The 15,921-nt window shown below is 38.8% G+C and overlaps 1 protein-coding gene across 6 annotated transcripts in view; it reads right to left on the bottom strand.

Annotated features, from left to right (window-relative positions):
• Positions 1-1,607: 1,607 nt before the first annotated feature.
• LOC126418630 (non-structural maintenance of chromosomes element 1 homolog) overlaps positions 1,608-15,921 on the bottom strand; it is a 44,325-nt gene continuing 30,011 nt past the window's right edge. The window contains exons 6-8 of one of the 6 annotated variants that reach the window (XR_007575879.1): positions 6,671-6,854; positions 2,324-4,332; positions 1,608-1,926 (exon numbers count right to left, since the gene is read on the bottom strand). The gene's annotated coding sequence lies outside the window, so the exon portion shown is untranslated. Of the gene's footprint in view, positions 1,927-2,323; positions 4,333-6,670; positions 7,009-7,482; positions 7,720-15,921 lie in introns of all 6 variants that reach the window. The other 5 variants (XR_007575878.1, XR_007575876.1, XR_007575880.1 and 2 more) reach the window with 5 other exon arrangements.

The following is a 15,921-nucleotide window of genomic DNA, read 5'->3' as shown; positions in this document are numbered from 1 at the left end:
TTTTGTTCTCGATTTTAATCATTAGAACACCCATCATGAAAAACCCCACTTTCATGTTATTACTGTTTGTGGTATGATATTCTTCCAATTAAAGGTAGTATCATTCTAACTGTGTTATAATACATAGCATACATTTTAGTTCACATAAGTGAAGGCTTACCATATGTCTGGGATTAGCTCAGATAATCCTGGTTTTTTAGTGCTGTCCGGGGATACCAAAATGTCCCACGTTTGAGAATTTTATGACTGGTGAAAATTTTTTTTATTTTAAATTTTAGAGCTATTTGTTGAACAACGCACTTTTAAACATTCTCTTTCCGAGTCTCTCTCAACATACCTTGGAGCAAGTGCTAACGTCAGTGGAGAGGCTTAACTACCAATTCTGCCACAATTTTTCACTTAAGGAATTTGGCGACAAAATGGGTAATGTGTTTGTATTGTTTTCATGCATGAAGTACTAATCTAACAGCAGAAGTAAATGAAATACGCATCTGATAAATTACCAGCTCAAATAAGCCAGCTTCATCTGGTTCACTAAGAACCACATATCAGAGTGCTGTGTTTTGCAACTGCAGTCAGTGTTTTAAACAGGTATCTGTTGGAGGTTGGTAGTTGGCGATGGGGGGAACAGGCAATGGAGTGAGGTTAAATGGAAGAGGAAGTGGGGAAAGCAGGCTGGGAGGGGGTGGTAGGGATGTCAAGAGTTTAAGAATTATAGAATGTATAACTGTTCGATTCTCATTGAAACACCGGTAGTGTAGAACAATAGGTGCGTAAAATGCAAATAGCATAAATATTGAATTTATGAAATAGAGTGTGGGGGAGAGTGGGCAATGGAAAGGGAGGGGGGAGAGTGGCAGAGTGCTATGGGTTTAACAAGAGATAGTCTTATATTAAAACTGCAAGAAGTCAGTAATGCAAAAAACCTTGTTATGATACCAGAGTGGATGTAGTGTTGTTCTTAATATGTATGTTGTTGTATTCTGTTGTATATATCAAGTGGTGCGCTTTGTGTGTACACATGTAGTTCATTTAATGGTATGATTTGTAGGCACGTATACATATACATATAGTTACTCATCAAACGACGCCACACGTGCTAAGGTGACAACACAACTTATCAGGGGCAAATTACACAGTCTTTTTTTAAGGAAATATTATTTGACAGTTTAATACCCACAATATGAAACACATAAAGAGCAGTGTGTAGCCTGTATGTTAACAAAACATCTCAGATCCTTTTTGCATTGCAATTTCATTGAATACTGCTTTAATGTCACGGGTTGTGGTGGAAAAATTTTATAGTGTGGCATGTTTGTCAATGATCATTTGGAGTAAGTTAATTTCTGTGAATTTATGTAGCTGGGATAAAAGATAGCTGTTATGTGGCAACCACAAGAATTTAATGAAAACTGCTATTAATATTTGGAAATAAATTAAAATGCAAACTTTCAAAGTTATTTCTGTAGCTCTGTGCTGCTTAATATTGGCAATATTCAAATAAAATGTTGTGGCTGTGCAAATGGCGCTGTATTGCACTTTCTGATACTCTGAAAAAATAAGTTATTAGTTTCTTAACATGTAGGGGTGCTAAAGATACATAAAGGTTTCAAGAGTAAATAAATACGTATATTTTACCAAAATGCAACATAAGTACACTTAACAATGTCTCTCACATCTATCCTCATCAAAAAACATGACCACCACAGAAAGTAATTACATCAAATTACTTGGCTGTTTCACAGTCATTAACATTTTAAACATGGAACGAAGGATAATGTACATAATAAATCAATGTCATTCTTAAATACAATTAAGTTGAATGATAACTTTTTTTTTTTTCTTCAAGAATCATGAAATCATTGCACCGTAATTCCGTATGGAAAAATGTTGTTCTCCACAGGACAACCAGTACAAGGCGTAAAACTGTAAAAGGAGAATAAAATAGTAGATTATAAAATTGGAAATAAAGTAGCAAAAACTAAATTAGTATCTGTAGTTATTCTAAGTGTGATACTCTGAAAGTTCAATGTGATAAGTTTTTACTCAGAAAGTGTAAAAATAAAACTGTGTATTGTTTTCATTAAAATATTAAAAGTATAGGCCTAGAACAATGGACACATAAATAGTGAAAGATATAAAGGTCGTAAAATTACCAAAATGGGATTATGTTGAGTATCTAGAATTGCATTTAGTGCCATTAAACATTGTCAATTTTAAAAAGCATGGAAACCGATTAAAAAAAAAAAACATTAAATTATAAAAGCGAAACAGCATGCAGCAACTAATGTTATAGGGGACAGGGTGTGACAGTTACGGTTACCTGCATTTCCTTCTGTTTGGTGACACTGTATGGCGCACACTGTTGCAGTATGTACGGAAGCCAGTCAGCACTTGTACACCCACCTACTGCTAGGGGGTTGGTGTGTGAGCCGTTAATAAAATCATTCAACTGATTTAATGTGTTGCCAGGCTCTTGTAGATGGGGTGAAAAAATCTCAATCCCTTAGGTTCATTGTGCAGTACTTTCAAGTGCGTATTGATAGTTCCAATGGCATGCCTCCATGTTAGAAGATGCTCAGCAAATGCTGTTTTATTACAATGAATTGAAGTGTGCTCTTTGATCCATATTTCAAACGTGCTGCCTGTTTGACCTGTGTAAGGTTTTTTAGAGATTCCACATTTTAATTTACATACACCTGCTGCTGTGAATTTTGAGGCTTTTTCTATTCACATGCTACCTCAGGGTGAAGTGAATAATGTCATTAGTTTTAAACCCTATATGCAAATTGGTATTACGAAATTCTCCAGCAGTAACATCTGAAACCTGTCCTTTATAATTCACAGCCATGTACACTACTTCCTTGTCTCCCTGTTCACCTGTTAGCGTGCTGCCATTGATTTTATGCTGTTGTTGTCTGTTAATTTTATGAACCTCTCTGGTCATTTAGGTAATCCCATTTATACAGAAAAATTTCTTTCAATTTCGTTAGCATAACCTTTTCTCAAAACGGGATTAGTGAAGTGGCTAGAGATCCTACAAAAAAGTTCCAGGCATAACTAATGGGCAAAGTTCGAAAATCAAATTTTCTGTTTTCTGATGGGCAAAAAGCGATGTATAATCATAAGCCCATGAATGCCAGACGCACATGTGCAGGTTAAGCTTCATAATAAAAAAAGTAAAAAGTCCTCATGCCGTGATAAATGCAGTGCTAGTACAAAGATTGAAAATGCTATACACTTTCATGAGCAGTATAGTTTGCGGACAAAGTCATACCACCTGTTTCCATCTTTTTATCCCTAGATATGGTGAATTTGTATATTAACATGCCTGTTTGCAAGCCATTAGAAATAGTTAAGAACAACCGTGAATTAATGGAGCTTCGAGAACTGATGTTTTCCTATTTTAGGTTTAAAGGTAATATATTCCACAAACCCGGGAGGGCCAGCCATGGGAAATTCCCTCATCGGCATTATGACTGAGATTTACCTTAATCATTTAGAAAACTAATTTTTCACTAAGAACCCTGCAACAGCCAGTAAAGTTGTCTGCTATTACCGCTACGTTGATGATGCTATTTTGTAGGTTAAAGGAGATCAAAGCGATTTTAATGACATAGTGGAGAGAATGAGTGCCATTCACCCAAAAATTAGATTTACAGAAAATAAAGAAGCCATCAACTATTTCGACATTACGGTTATAAGTAAGGTGGGTAAACACCGTTTTAGCGTGTACAGAAAACTGACCTGTGCAGACATTATCACTAAGTCCTGGCACCCTGAAAGGATGAAGATGGCATATTTTCAATCCAAGATTAATAGGTTATTAAAACTGCCACTAAGCAAGCACGAGAGGAATAAGAAATCACTGTTATAAAGCACGTTGCAGAGAGCAATGGTTACACGGTCTCAACAGTAACTTAAGTTATTACAGAAAATTAAAAAACAACAATAGCGTGAGATCAATAGTAGCAAGCTAACAGGTGAACAGCAATACAAGAAAATAACACATATGCCCTTGAGTTACAAACGACAGGTATCAGATTGTTGACTTCCATAACTCATTTGCCACTGTAAGAACCATCTAGTGGCAGTTTGAAAACTGGGCAGGCCAGACTGTCAGGTGCAATCTGCTCCTTTTTGGGAAACATTCTAACTGTGTGCTCGGAAGTGGACTTTCCAGATCATCTGTTCATGCAAGTAAGCTGGTCGGCTGCTGTAAGTGGCTAGCTGGTGACCCGGGGACTGCAGCAATCAGATGTATGTCTTGTCCAGCCAAGGGCCGCAGTTCATGGGCACATTGTCCAGTTGTTAGATATTGCTGAATAGCACCTGTAAAGTAATACAGAATTATTGTGAGAGGAAAAAAGGGGAAAACAGTGAGTCCTCTTGCACTACATGCTCAAAACAAATGTACTAACGCAGGACCAGAGGCTTGAAAGTGAATTGCGCGCACAGATGTTATTGCTAGACAATTTTACAATACCAATTTGCATATGGGATTTAAAACTAATGACATTACTCTCTTCAGCCTGAGTATCATATGAATAGAAACGCCTCAAAATTCATGGAAGCAGGTATATATAAACTAAAGTGTAGAAACTGTCGAAACATTTACGTACGTCAAACAGGCAGGACGTGTGTGTGAAATATGCATCAAAGAGCACACTTCTGTTCACAGTAATACAACAGCGTTTGGTGAGCATCTTCTAACATCGAAGCATGCTGTTGGAACTATTGATATGCACTTGAAAGTGCAATGAACATAAGGGACCACCTTCTAACAATGTTGGAAGCAATCGAGATTTTTACACACTATTTGCAAAAGCCTGGCAACACATTAAATCAGTCGAATGATTTTATTAACGGCTCACACACTGTCCCAGAAGCAGGCGGGTGTGCAAGTGCTGACTGACTTCCGTACGTAATGCAAAACTGCGCGCCATACAATACTGCCAAGCAAATGCAGGTAACCATAACTGTCACACCCTGTCAGGGCTTAGTTGCTGTATGCAGTTTCACTTTTATAATTTATTGTTTTATATTTTTTACTGCTTTATACATTATCTGCTTTTTAAAATTGACAATATTTAATGACACTTCATGCAACTCTAGGTACTCAACATAATCCCACTTCTGTAATTTTACTGTTTCACTATTTATATGTCAATTGTTCTAGGCATTTACTTTTAGTATTTTAGTGAAAAAGAATTATAGTTTTATCTTTATGCTTTCAGAGTAAGAACTTATGACCTTGTGCTTTCAAAGTATCACAGTTTGAAAATAGCTTCAGATATTAATTCAGTTTTCACTACTCAATTTCCACTTTTATAATCTACTATTTTATTCTCTTTGTACAGTTTTACATATCCCATCTAGTACCTTAACAGAAGGTTTTTTTTTATGTTATCGACTTTTTGCAGTTTCAGTATAAAACTCACTCTTATTAAACCCATGTGATGCTAGGTATGCTCCCTTTGGTAAAAACTGTGCTAGAAATAAATATAAATGATGCTATTCACACTCATCTGATATTATGTTCAATAGTGTGACATACTGAGAGTTATTGTGTGTGTTACACGAGGGATCTCCAAAATACGGTCTAAAGGTTGCATCTGGTACAAGCTTGAACGAAGCCTTTTAAAATAGTGTGAGAGTCTTCCTGGCTTGTTTAATTCAATTGTAATTTCAAGTTTTCTTTCTTCTGAATGCATGTGAAATATGTCTATTCAAGCTAAAAAGAGGAAATTGAATGTAGGTGTCCTATCTTCAGTACAACGTGGCCATGAAATATTTTGTTATAGAGAAAGCCAACAAATTAATTAGTGTTGTTTGTAATGAATTTATTGCTGTTCTTATGGAATACAATAGTCAGTGCCACTATGAAAAAATGCATGATGCACATTTCGATAGCAGTGCATTTTAATTACAGCTAGAGAGGTGTTTTCTTTACAGAACCAAATGATGTAAAGCTACTCTTTTAGCAAATACAGTGACATGTTGAATTGAAGAAATTGTCTGTAATTTATCCAAACAGTTACAAGAAAAGACATAAGTTTGCTTGGTACCCAACAGACCTGGATGAATCACAGACATCTCTGTTGTCACTCAATTGAGGTATTAACACAGACTTCGAAGTTACTGAAGAACCAGCAAATCTTATTTCCTTGCAGGGTACAGATGGGTGCAGGGGATTGTGTGCCAAATATACAGGTCTCATTGGAACACCACACTACATTCAGTGTGAAGCCAGTGGTGTATCAAACCCTGGAAAACACACTGCACTATTGATCGGGATGCACTTTGGGCAAAATCAGTGGGTGTGTCTTGTGTGAAGAATACTGTTGTAATTTTGGTTTTTAATTTCATTCGATGTCATAGACTCGCTACCGCCATCAATTCAAGCCTTTCCTTCAAGAGGTAGAATCTTTGTCAAGTATTCTCTCATATCACATGGCAGTGAGATGGTTAATGTGTGGTAAAATTTTGCAAAGCTTCCTTTCTTTGAGAACAAAGATGAAATATTTCTGAATGAGAAAAACCATCTTGAATGAAATGAATCAAACTTCAAGAGGAGGACAATATTATTTTTTGTCTTTACAAGCATGTTAAAGATTTTAATCAAAACAAATACTTTCTGAACACAATATCACACAGAAACATTCCTCACATTTTGCCAACTCCCAGTCATCAAATGGTGAACATGTTTAAAGTTCTCCATTTTTGTTCACAAGGTAATTTCTTGGTGATCTGAAGGAGATCTCTTCCAGGTTCTTGTATTTAGACGCTTATTCCAATGAGATCGAGATTTTCCAGAACCCCTTTTCTTGCAAAGTGGAAGATGTCCAGGCACACTGCAAATGGAAATCATTGACCTGCGAGGTGATTATTCCGTGAAGGACCAGTTTAAAGAAGAAACTGTGTTGAGTTTTACAAGTTTCTTCCAGAAGGAAACTACCCCAAGATCAAAGATTTTGCACAAGATTTGTTGTCTGCATTTGACACTACCTATAAGTGGGAACAAACATTTTATTTAGTGAAATTTAGAAAATCTAAACACAAAAACAACAAACATTTATGAAATAGTTTACTCATACAGCAGATTAAGTTAAGAGCCACATTTTCAGAAAATTATGGGTTCCAAAGCTAAAATTCTAAATTTCATTCCTTTCACTAAGTGTGCAGAGGAGAGAGTTGTGCCAGGAGGATACTGCAGTGAAAAACACAAGTTTTTTGGTCAGTACTTCAGTCTAATGACTTGATAATAGAATCGCATGCATGAGTAAGTACTAAAGACTGCCAGAAGCAATTTCCGTCATGTTATGCAGTTTTTGTAGTTATTGTATACGAGATCGTGTTTTGTGCAGCATTTGTAAATATTTCGAGTTCTACACATTTAAGCTATGTATAATAAAAGGAAAGTCTGTAAAGTTTGGCAGTGGCTTCAGAAAATAAAGGAAACAAAAATTACAAACAAAATACCTCTACTAGTCTTCAAAGTAAGTAGTTGTCAACGGCACATAGTTGTTCATCTTCCACACTTTCCAAAAAAGTGGTCTGACAAAATCCAAGATTAAGACAATGTTGATTGCCTTTTTTGACAGCATGGGCTTGATCCATCATGAATATTTATCCAGGGAGATGGAGGAGATAATGAACGGCACGCCATTAACTGTCACTTGGTCTCCAGATCGATTTGGTAGCACTAGGTCCCATGACCTGTAATGACATGAATGTCCAACAAGGCATGACCACACGTGCTTTGAGCAATTCCACAAGAATCGTTTGCTGACAGTTTACTATATTTTTACAGCTGATGTCAAAAGTGTGCTACTACTAGTAGTGATTACTTTGAAGGACACTAAAGGTGTTTTGTTTGTAACTCTTGTTTCCTTTATTTTCTGAGAACTCTGACCAAATCTTTTCGGCACACCTTGTATATTAAAGCTATTTGGAATATATTGTTAATTCTTCAGTTAGAGAATCTTAATGCAAGCAAAAATTAGTTACACAAAGTATGGATGGATAATCCATAAATCTGAGTTTTGCTAATGTTTCAACAATTTCATCTGCCTTGAAAAATGAAAATGTCTGTTGTTTCCAACTGCTTCCATTTAAAATGTATTTTACTTGTAACTGGTTTTTGATAATACTTTTGTTTAATTTGACTTGACATGCTGATTATTAGTGCGCAGTAGAGTAATAATGTAACTAAGAGGTGATTAACAACAGATTGGGAAGATTTTCTGAGCTGCATAGCTTTTAAATTTCAACAGAATATTTGTTTCTAAGTACATGGCCTTGTTGTACATTGGAACATGTTTTCACATTTGGATAACCCTTAATTTTCCAGAGTAATTTTTGTAATTTCAAGAAAAAAACTGCAGCACACAAAAAGTCAATTGGGCTGGATAGAGGCGAAAATCTGAATTAAGGGTTCCAACATACATCACTCTCCTCTACTAAAGATTTATAAAGTGTACCTGAGGTTTTCACTTAAAATTGTGTTTCTGTCAAACAACAATAAATTTCGTTGTTATTTCCTTCTTGGATTTCTAAGAACAGTGTGTTGTTATCTGGTGCCTAATAGGATTCAAAACTTGATGTGTGGCCCTCGTGCTCTGGTAATTTCGAGACCCATGTTAGACTGTGCTTAAAGTTTGTGAAAGTCCAGTCCTTCATTAATTTGCAACACAGCTGGACAGTAATTTTGTTGTCTTTATACCCCCCTCCCCCCAATAAGAAAGACCAAATAACATTTTTATGGGAATTGGGTTGTACTCTCACAGACGTCTAACAGTAACTGCTGTAGGATATCTGTTAGTAACTATATTTACTTCTCACTATTGGCAGACCCATCAATAAAACAAGGACCAACAATGTGATTCACGAAAGCCTGCACCCCAAGTTGACACACTGAGGGGGTTGGTTATCCACTTCTCTCAGCCAATGTGGCTTTACAGCTGACCTGTAGTGCGCATTGTGAAGATTCTTGTGCCTGTGGTTTGTAAATGATGCTTCATTTGTAAACAAAATCTGGTGCAGCTGTAACTGATTTTAAAAGCTATTTCCGTGAAACTGTTGAAGTGAAATGTGGGAAATATAAAATGTGTTTGACTGTAGTATTCACAAAATACTCCCCTGGTTGATCTGACTAGCACATTCTAGCTGCCTTGTAGCAAGATGTGTATTGTAAGTAACCGCTGCTAAAACTTTTGTTTGATTGCGTTCAGATGTTCTGTTTTTTCCAGTGGTGTATTTTATTCTTTATAGTACCAGTTTTTGAATGTTACTTATATGTTTGCAAAGACAGATTGTGAGGGCTTGGCACAATCAGGATATATTTTGGTATATAAATGGACAACTTGTTCTAAGAATTTGGTGACATTTCCCATAAATAAAAGCCTAATCCTCTTTTTTGACAACCCCATGAAACTCTGAATAACTTCATGAGCTAGTTTTCTGATACCTACAACAGCAGAACACATACTGATGGATTTCAAGTGCACAGATAAAACACAAGAACTATACTTATGTAAGGTATAGTAGCCAGATGTTTGTGGGATCTCTTCTCCTGATTGTGTGACAATGTTTTTTGGTGCTGTTACCTTGCAACTATTTGAAAAATTTTTGCACAGTAACTGAAGTCCTCTATGAAGGCTATTTCCAATGCCACAGAAAAAACTGTACAGTCCCACCTTAAAAAAATCATAATTCAGCTGCTATAAATATTAAAAATTGCTTGAATGTCTGAAAATTTGCCACACTGTCTCAACTCAATTTGGTGAAAATCTCGTCTCAACATATTTACTCGTTCTGCAAATGTTTGGAGTGGCCTGTCTTTGCTGCCCTCACTCTGTAGTGAGTAATGTGGTAGTACTGCAGTCCAACGATAGTGCTTTAGTATTTGGCTTTCCTTAATTCTTTTGCTGCTACAGACATGCTCCTTGCATTCTGGTGGCTGTGCTGAGACTGGGCACTTCTGCCAATATGAAATACTTTTCATCCGATTTTTCAAAAACTACACTCCTGGAAATTGAAATAAGAACACCGTGAATTCATTGTCCCAGGAAGGGGAAACTTTATTGACACATTCCTGGGGTCAGATACATCACATGATCACACTGACATAACCACAGGCACATAGACACAGGCAACAGAGCATGCACAATGTCGGCACTAGTACAGTGTATATCCACCTTTCGCAGCAATGCAGGCTGCTATTCTCCCATGGAGACGGTCGTAGAGATGCCGGATGTAGTCCTGTGGAACGGCTTGCCATGCCATTTCCACCTGGCGCCTCAGTTGGACCAGCGTTCGTGCTGGACGTGCAGACCGCGTGAGACGACGCTTCATCCAGTCCCAAACATGCTCAATGGGGAACAGATCCGGAGATCTTGCTGGCCAGGGTAGTTGACTTACACCTTCTAGAGCACGTTGGGTGGCACGGGATACATGCGGACGTGCATTGTCCTGTTGGAACAGCACGTTCCCTTGCCGGTCTAGGAATGGTAGAACGATGGGTTCGATGACGGTTTGGATGTACCGTGCACTATTCAGTGTCCCCTCGACGATCACCAGTGGTGTACGGCCAGTGTAGGAGATCGCTCCCCACACCATGATGCCGGGTGTTTGCCCTGTGTGCCTCGGTCGTATGCAGTCCTGATTGTGGCGCTCACCTGCACGGTGCCAAACACGCATACGACCATCATTGGCACCAAGGCAGAAGCGACTCTCATCGCTGAAGACGACACGTCTCCATTCGTCCCTCCATTCACGCCTGTCGCGACACCACTGGAGGCGGGCTGCACGATGTTGGGGCGTGAGCGGAAGACAGCCTAACGGTGTGCGGGACCGTAGCCCAGCTTCATGGAGACGGTTGCGAATGGTCCTCGCCGATACCCCAGGAGCAACAGTGTCCCTAATTTGCTGGGAAGTGGCGGTGCGGTCCCCTACGGCACTGCGTAGGATCCTACGGTCTTGGCGTGCATCCGTGCGTCGCTGCGGTCCGGTCCCAGGTCGACGGGCACGTGCACCTTCCGCCGACCACTGGCGACAACATCGATGTACTGTGGAGACCTCACGCCCCACGTGTTGAGCAATTCGGCGGTACGTCCACCCGGCCTCCCGCATGCCCACTATACGCCCTCGCTCAAAGTCCGTCAACTGCACATACGGTTCACGTCCACGCTGTCGCGGCATGCTACCAGTGTTAAAGACTGCGATGGAGCTCCGTATGCCACGGCAAACTGGCGGACACTGACGGCGGCGGTGCACAAATGCTGCGCAGCTAGCGCCATTCGACGGCCAACACCGCGGTTCCTGGTGTGTCCGCTGTGCCGTGCGTGTGATCATTGCTTGTACAGCCCTCTCGCAGTGTCTGGAGCAAGTATGGTGGGTCTGACACACCGGTGTCAATGTGTTCTTTTTTCCATTTCCAGGAGTGTATTACGTGAAAAAATTTTAATTGTTGCACACCTTACAGTCTGATACCTTCACTCAATAAAGAACTGAAATTCCTTTCGTTATCCATCATACACACTGCATTACATTACATTAAACAAATCATTTGCACAAAATTTTAAAGATTTTGCAGTGGTAAAAATGCATTGTGTAAACTTTGTCTATGGTTCATTTTAGTTCATATGCTGCAGTGAATGGAGTGTAAACAACATGTTGTTGTTGTTGTTGTTGTTGTTGTCGTCGTCGTCTTGAGTCCTGAAACTGGTTTGATGCAGCTCTCCATACTACTATATCCTGTGCAAGCTTCATCATCTCCCAGTACCTAGTGCAACCTACATCCCTCTGTATCTGTTTAGTGTATTCATTTCTTGGTCTCGTATTGGTGATCCCTTGATGCCTCAGAACATGTCCTACCAACCGATCCCTTCTTCTAGTCAAGTTGTGCCACAAACTTCTCTTCTCCCCAATCCTACTCAATACCTCCTCATTAGTTATATGATCTACCGGTCTAGTCTTCAGCATTCTTCTGTAGCACCACATTTCGAAAGCTTCTATTCTCTTCTTGTCCAAACTAGTTATCGTCCATGTTTCACTTCCATACATGGCCACACTCCATACAAATACTTTCAGAAACGACTTCCTGACACTTAAATCTGTACTCGATGTTAACAAATTTCTCTTCCTCACAAACTTTTTCCTTGCCGTTGCCAGTCTACATTTTATATCCTCTCTACTTTGACCATCATCAGTTACTTTGCTCCCCAAATAGCAAAACCCATCTACTACTTTAAGTGTCTCATTTCCTAATCTAATTCCAGGAGCATCAGCCGACTTAATTCGACTACATTCCATTATCCTCGTTTTGCTTTTGTTGATGTTCATCTTATATCCTCCTTTCAAGACACTGTCCATTCCGTTCAACAGCTCTTCCAAGTCCTTTGCTGTCTCTGATAGAATTACAATGTCATCGGCGAACCTCAAAGTTTTTATTTCTTCTCCAAGGATTTTAATACCTACTCCGAATTTTTCTTTTGTTTCCTTCACTGCTTGCTCAATACACAGATTGAATAACATCGGGGAGAGGCTACAGCCCTGTCTCACTCCCTTCCCAACCAATGCTTCCCTTTCATGTCCCTCGACTCATAACTGCACCTGGTTTCTGTACTAATTGTAAATAGCCTTTCGCTCCCTGTATTTTACCCCTGCCACCTTTAGAATTTGAAAGAGAGTATTCCAGTCAACATTGTTAAAAGCTTTCTCTAAGTCTACAAATGCGGTCACGCAGTTCCAGACTGAAGCGCCTAGAACCGCACGGCCACACCGGCCGGCCGTTTGCCTTTCCTTAATCTAGCTTCTAAGATAAGTCGTAGGGTCAGTATTGCCTCACGTGTTCCAATATTTCTACGCAATCCAAATTGATCTTCCCAGAGGTCGGCTTCTACCAGTTTTTCCATTCGTTTGTAAAGAATTCGTGTTAGTATTTTGCATCCATGACTTATTAAACTGATTGTTCTGTAATTTTCACATCTGTGAGCACCTGATTTCTTTGGGATTGGAATTATTATACTCTTCTTGAAGTCTGAGGGTATTTCGCCTGTTTCATACATCTTGCTCACCAGATGGTAGAGTTTTGTCAGGACTGGCTCTCCCAAGGCCGTCAGTAGTTCTAATGGAATGTTGTCTACTCCTGGGGCCTTGTTTCGACTTAGGTCTTCCAGTGCTCTGTCAAACTCTTTACACAGTATCATATATCCCATTTCATCTTCATCTACATCCTCTTCCATTTCCAGAATATTGTCCTCAAGTACATTGCCCTTGTATAGACCCTCTATATACTCCTTCCACCTTTCTGCTTTCCCTTCTTTGCTTAAAACTGGGTTTCCATCTGAGCTCTTGATATTCATACAAGTGGTTCTCTTTTCTCCAAAGGTCACTCTAATTTTCCTATAGGTAGTATCTATCTTACCCCTAGTGGAATAAGTCTCTACATCCTTACATTTGTGCTCTAGGCATCCCTGTTTAGCCATTTTGCACTTCCTGTCAATCTCATTTTTGAGATGTTTGTATTCCTTTTTGCGTGCTTCATTGACTGCATTTTTATATTTTCTCCTTTCATCAATTAAATTCAATCTTTCTTCTGTTAATCAAGGATTTCTACTAGCCCTCATCTTTTTACCTACTTGATCCTCTGCTGCCTTCACTGCTTCATCCCTCAAAGCTACCCATTCTTCTTCTACTGTATTTCTTTCCCCCATTCCTGTCAATTGTTCCCTTATGCTCTCCCTGAAACTCTGTACAACCTCTGGTTCTTTCAGTTTATCCAGGTCCCATCTCCTTAAATTCTCAACTTTTTGCAGTTTCTCCGGTTTTAATCTAAAGTTCATAACCAATGGATTGTGGTCAGAGTCCACATCTGCACCTGGAAATGTCTTACAATTTAAAACCTGGTTCCTAAATCTGTGTCTTACCATTATATAATCTATCTGAAACCTGTCAGTATCTCCAGGCTTCTTCCATGTATACAACCTTCTTTTATGATTCTTGAACCAAGTGTTAGCTATGATTAAGTTGTGCTCTGTGCAAAATTCTACAAGGCGGCTTCCTCTCTCATTCCTTCCCCCCCAATCCATATTCACCGACTATGTTTCCTTCTCTCCCTTTTCCTACTGACGAATTCCAGTCAGCCATGACTATTAAATTTTCGTCTCCCTTCACTACCTGAATAATTTCTTTTATCTCGTCATACATTTCTTCAATTTCTTCATCATCTGCAGAGCTAGTTGTCATATAAACTTGTACTACTGTAGTAGGCGTGGGCTTCGTGTCTATCTAGGGCACAATAAGGCGTTCACTATGCTGTTTTTGTAGTAGTTTACACGCACTCCTTTTTTTTTATTATTCATTATTAAACCGACTCCTGCATTATCCCTATTTGATTTTGTATTTATAACCCTGTATTCACCTGACCAAAAGTCTTGTTCCTCCTGCCACCGAACTTCACTAATTCCCACTATATCTAACTTTAACCTATCCATTTCCCTTTTTAAATTTTCTAACCTACCTGCTCGATTAAGGGATCTGACATTCCATGCTCCGATCCGTAGAACACCAGTTTTCTTTCTCCTGATAATGACGTCCTGATTATTCCCCGTCCGAAGATACGAATGGGGGCTATTTTAGAACCAGTTGTACAGAACATCTCAGAGCACTGAAAAGTGATCACTCCTAATCAACATCTGCTGACCATCTAAAAGCATTGAATCACCATCCAACAAACACAGAAACTAATTTAAAAATTCTTAAAACTACTAACGGCCTATACCAAAAATTAACACTAAAAAAAAAATTATCATATTCAAAAATCAATAGCCGCAGGAAAGAAGGTACTAAATAAATAGACATCACAATGCAAGAAAACTGCATATGAGCATCCTCCAAAATTGAATTCCCCTCCACCACATACTCCACACCATTCACTCTACCCGTCTATCCATAACTCCCTCATTTCCCTCCTCTCCTGTCCCCTTTTTCTCTATCTTTGACATTCTACCCTCCACCCCCACAAAAGCTATGCATCACAAACATCAACAACACTTCAAATGATGTGTGTGCCATGTCCCAAACATACAACAAAACAAATGAACACCATACAGCCACACCTACATGTAATGGCAGCAGAAAGTGAAGGAAATAATTGTGTTAAACTGACATAAATATGGGAAAAGCACCACAACATCAAAAACTAACCTATTAAATAACCAGTATATAGTGATTCTGTTGGAAAATAACAATAAAATACAAAAGGTTTTGTTGATTGCAGATGACAAGCTGTAGATTGTGTAGAAGATGTAAAGCCACCAGCATAAACAACCAATAGTTTCATGTGAGGTATGTAAAGAAATGAATACACTTACTTTATTTCCAAATTCACTATAAAACTAAAACCTGTAGGCATATCGTAAATGGGCACTGAATGCCTCAACCCTATAATCTGTGTCCTAACTCCGTACTGCACGCAACCCAACGTAAAATATTTGACAATAATCGGTCCTTTTACAAATGTAAATGTTCTGTGCAAAAAGTTCAAATAACTCACACAAGAGGGTAACATGTAACAATAATTTTGCAGAAAGCAATGAATAAACCCACTGAAGATAGCACAAAAAGTGCAGAAACATATCTGGGTGAAAACAAAACTACAGAATGGTGTTTTGGACAACATGGAAATCCTCTCCAATAATATGTACCATTTCATTTGTTAGTAATGGGCATGTCTACTACTGGACAGCATATCAACCAACTTTAAGATTGAAGAATAATACACTTTTTGTTGTTGTTAACAGTATTCCAAACTTCACTGTTGGCAGTAAGCATGACTTTGTTCCTAGTTCATGATACTAATGCTATTCCTTCAGCACATTTTGGCAACTGACAAAATAGATGTAGTTCAGTTTTAGC

The sequence above is a fragment of the Schistocerca serialis genome, chromosome 9 (genome assembly GCF_023864345.2).
Source record: "Schistocerca serialis cubense isolate TAMUIC-IGC-003099 chromosome 9, iqSchSeri2.2, whole genome shotgun sequence".
NCBI lineage: Eukaryota > Metazoa > Arthropoda > Insecta > Orthoptera > Acrididae > Schistocerca > Schistocerca serialis.
This window is presented reverse-complemented; position numbering and strand designations above follow the sequence as displayed.